This window comes from Bufo bufo, chromosome 6 (assembly GCF_905171765.1).
Source record: "Bufo bufo chromosome 6, aBufBuf1.1, whole genome shotgun sequence".
In the NCBI taxonomy this organism is placed as follows: Eukaryota; Metazoa; Chordata; class Amphibia; order Anura; family Bufonidae; genus Bufo; species Bufo bufo.
Window position 1 is genome coordinate 50,971,636 of NC_053394.1, and position 5,099 is coordinate 50,976,734.

Here is a 5,099-nt window from a genome sequence, read left to right on the forward strand (position 1 = left end):
GGAGATATTCAAAATTACAATATTAAGGGGGGGCAACTGCCTGAAGGACCTTACATCCGAAAGACAGATCCGCAGAATGAGAAAAATCTAAACGGTAATGCTTTACAAAGGTATGTACATTTGACCAGATAGCGGCCCTGCAAATATCAACCAAGGAAGCCTCAGCTCTCTCAGCTTGAGAGGAGGACATGGCTCTAGTCGAGTGGGCTTTCAATTTAGCTGGACAGGGGAAACCCTGAAAGGCATAGCAATGGGAAATTGTGCACTTAATCCATCTAGCGATGGAAGATTTGGACAACCCCCTTCCTTTGTTCCTGAAAATTGAACTAGAAGATTATCTGATAATCTGAAGCCATTTTTGATTTCCAAGTATCTCAGAACAGTATGTCTGACGTCTAAAGTGTGAAAGACCTCCTTCCCACTATTTTTCGGATTGTTGCAAAAGGATGGAAGGATGATCTCTTGGTATCTGTGAATTCTGGATACCACTTTGGGCAGAAAACCTGGGTCTAACCTGAGCACTATCCTATCCTCCAAAACTTTAAGGTAAGGTTCCCTAATTGAGATAGCTTGAATCTCCCCCAGTCGCGTTGCAGATGTGATAGCAATCAAAAAGGCTGTTTTAAAGAATAGGAATTTCAGCTGACAGTCTTCTAGTGGCTCGAATGGACTCATAGTTAAGCCTTTTAGAACGGTATTGAGGTTCCAAGGAGGTACACGGGATCTTAGAGTAGGTTGTAATCTTGCTGCCGCTCTCATGAATCTTCTGATCCATCTATGGGTTGCCAAGTCCGTATCAAAGAAGCAACTGACACTTGCACCTTAAGAGTAGATGGTCTAAGGCACAATTTTTGACCCTGCTGGAGAATGTCTAAGATTTGCTGAATCTTCGGTCTAGCTAAATTTGGAGAAGATTCACCCGACCAAGAACAGAACCTCTTCTAGATCTTTAAATATATGGCTGATGTTACTTTCTTTCTACTTGCCTTAAGAGTAGAAATGACCTTTTCCAAAAGACCCTGATGCCTCAGTACTTCGGCCTCAGGATCCAAGCAGTTAATTTCAGAAATTCTGGGTTGGGATGAAGGATGGGACCTTGATGTAGAAGGTCTTTCCAGAGAGGGAGAGGCCAAGCACTGGAGGCTGAGAGACTCTTGAGGGAGGAGAACCAACTCCTTTTTGGCCAGAATGGAGTTATAAGGATGATGGTTGGATTTTCCTCCAGGATTTTCTGAATTACTCTGGGGATCATTGGTATTGGGGGAAAAGCGTAACATAGATTCCAGTTCCATTTTGTGGCGAAGGCATCTACTATCCAGGGATTGCCCCTGGGATCCAGAGAACAAAATCCGTTTACTTTTTTGTTGTCCTTTGACGCAAAAAGATCTATGTCTGGAGTCCCCATCTGACTACTATCATCTGGAAGACTTCCCGATTCAGGGACCATTCTGTCTAGTCCACCGTATGACGACTGAGATAATCCGCCTCCTTGAGGTAAGTTGCTGATATGGATCCCACATTTTCCTCTCCCCAGTGAAATATTTTGTTTGAAATCGATAGGAGTTTTTTTGACTTTGTTCCTCCCTGGTGTGAGAGGTAGGCTACAGTCGTTGTGTTGTCTGACAATATCCTAAGGTGTTGGTCTTGGAGGGACTCCTCTGCTGCCTGCCATACCGCACTTAGCTCCCTGAAGTTTGATGATTGGCTGCTTACCGAAAGAGGCCATTAACCCTGGTAATAGGAGTCCCCCAGCTTGACTGACTGGCATTGGTCTTGATCTGTATATGAGGCGATTTCCTCGAGGACACTCCCCGAGAGAAATTGTTGTCCGTCATCCACCAGTTTAAAGATGACTTTACCCGGCTTGGGATGTGAACTCTGAAGTCCAGAGACTTCTGTTGTCTGTCCCAGATGTCCAAGATCCAAGACTGCATAAGAAGGAAGTGCAGCTGGCTCCACATTACAGATGGGATGCATGCCGTTAGAGTACCCAGTAGTCTCATGGCTTCTCTCAGGGAGCAGATTTTCTTTTGCTGGAAGGACTTGAATTTCCCCTTCAGAGATTGAAGCTTGTCTGTGGGTAGGAAGGTCATTTGAGACCCAGAGTCTAATATGACTCCCAGGAATCGAACTCTGGTTGCTGGATTAAGGCAAGATTTTTGGGGATTGATCCAAACCCAGTTCTTTCAGGGTATCTAGAAAGGTGTCTGTCCATAAGCACTTGATGTGCTGTATCTCCCACTAGTAAAAAAAAATCGTCTAAATAGGGGATTACATTCAGATTCTTGTGTCTTAAGCATGCCACCATTTCGATCATTAGTTTGGTGAATATTCTGGGAGCCGAGGAAATCCCAAACGGAAGAGCAGTAAATTGGAAGTGGCCGATGCTGCCGAGCTGGTCTTTTACGGCATATCTTAAAAACTTCTGAGAGTTGCGGTGGATTGGGATGTGGTAATACGCATCTTTTAAGTCCACTGTACACTTCCATGCGTTCTTCTTTATCAAGGGAATCAGGGACCTTAGGGATTCCATTCTGAATTTCCTGTAGGTTATGTATTTGTTTAGGAATTTTAAGTTTATAATCATCCGAAACGACCCCTCATTCTTTTTTTACTAGAAAGAGGCTGGAATAGAATCCCTGACCCTGTTCTGAGATAGGGACTTGACTTACAATTCCAAGATGTATGAGGACTTTGATGTTTTCCCAAATGGCACGTTGAACTTTTCCTGATCCCAGATTTGATACTTAAAATCTTTTTGGGGGAACTGAAAAAAATTCTATTTTGTAGCACGCACTGACTATTTCCTGGGCCCAAGGGTTTGATGTTAGATTTCCGAAGAGGATACAGGAGATATTTTTTGTCTTTTTGGTGGCAAGGGTTCAAGGTCAGACTCCGACCTCTGGGATAGAGAAGCTCTAACTTCCTCCTTAATCATAGAGCAGACCTCATCCGTTAGAGAAACCTGTTCCTCCTGGAAAATATTGGAAATGCACTGCTTGCAGATATTTTTAGAGTACCCATCCGGTAACTTTTTAAAACACGAAATGCATTTAGGCAGTTTTTTTGGTTTCTTCTGAGCCTCTTTGGTAACCTATGAGGCGAGAACAGACCAAAAAAATTTAGAAGGGTAAATATAACTGCAAGGGAGGACGCCACAGTGCCCAATAGAAGGCCCCTAAGTAGTGAATCCCAAAGAGTGCTTAAACAAAAGTAATCCCCGCAGGGAACTTACGGGAGGCTGAGTAGGAGCATCGAGCTCTCTGGGCGATGGTGGTTCCGGGACTGACGTGGTGAACCAGACCTCAGATCAGTCAAACACACGGCTACTCACTCTGCCGATCGGCATTTGTATAGAGAGCCTTGCCGCGCGTCGCCCGCCTCCCATGTCACTTCCTGGACGCACCGGAAGTGACGAAATACACAAGCTCTAATGCGCTGGTGCGCAACCTGCTTGAGCCATGATGGGCCAGGAGGCGGACGCCACCTTGGGAGCAGGCCCCAAATTAACCAGAGCCAGCTCTCCCGCTTCTCCCCTGCCCAGCGTTAGTACGAGACCGCGGGCGAGCAGGGGAGGACCGCATATCCCAGTGGTTCCAAGATAAGTGCTGATGCACCATTCTCCTCACCGGGAGATCCACGTTCCTCTTCATCTCCCTGCGACTGCAGGGAGACCTTTCTCTGCCCTGGCCTCTGTAGGAATATATAGAAATCCACAGCACTCATCAGTTAGATGAAAAAATCTGGTTACTTTATTTGTACCAGCAGCATATAGACAGCGACGTTTCGACCATCTCTGGTCTTTCTCAAGCTTGAGAAAGACCAGAGATGGTCGAAACATCGCTGTCTATATGCTGCTGGCACAAATAAAGTAACCAGATTTTTTTCATCTAACTGATGAGTGCTGTGGATTTCTATATATTGCTTTTTGACGGGACTCCTAGCGAGGATCTCCATCAGCGGGCACCACTTATTCATCATTTTTCTTTTATTGGTACATTATCCCCAAATTGGGACCTGGAGTGCTGCTTATCCTATATTGCTGGCCTCTGTAGGGACAGGAAACACTGGTGATGGTGGAGGGGAGGGGGGGGGGGCCCTTTTAACCTTTCTCTGTTCCTGCCCCAACAGAGGTCAGGGGTTAATCTCCTTGTGGCCATCATGGTGATGATATGGAAAAATATTTTTCATTAGATATCAGATCAGACCCCCAATGTTATTAAGACCCTCAATCAGACCTCAGATCAGACCCCGATGTGAATGACCCCCATTGAGACCTCAGATGAGACCCCCATACCTCATATCAGCCCCACATGCCTCAGACCAGCCCCCAACCATATATCAGACCCCAGCCTCATTGCAGTAGCCCTAGCCTTATTGCAGCAGCCCCATTCTCATTGCAGCAGCCCCAGCCTCAGATCACCAAAAAAATATATTCCACTTACCTCTCCTCCTCCGTCGGCTGTGCTGTGACGCGAAGCGCACAGTGTGAGGTCACAGAGAGCCCTCACGCTGTGCGCAGCCACAGCACAGGACCTGGAAGCGGTGAGTACAGAGCCTTCACCGCTTACTGGTCCTCCAGTACTAATGAGCGCTTCCATAATAGTATTCGCCCCATAAGACGCAGGGGCATTTTCCTCGCACTTTTGTGCGTATTATGGGGCGAAAAATACAGTTTTAGTCGCGAGGGGAGGAGGCATTAAAGGGGGTTTTCGGATTGCATCAACAACCTTTAAAATGATGATTTATGATGGTAGCTGTTATTCTGTAATGTATTTATTTTACCTTTATTGCTCCTATCTCCTGTTCTGGGCTGTGGTCACATGACCGTGTCCATGCAGCTCTTTCTTACTTTCTGTAATTTTATGTCCATGGGCGGGGCATTTGTATGGGTGTGTCTATGTTAACAGCTGGGTGGGAGGAGTTATAAACTAGCTGGACATTATAAAGGGACAGTGCTGGAGGTGTGGTGGAGAAAGGAGAAGTGCATCATGGGTTTGGTTGGATCCAGCAATAGGAAGTGCTACATACAGTGTGGAAACAACCAGAGTGATTGGTGGATACGGTTCAGGAGAGCCCAAATAAAATTAAAAAAAATA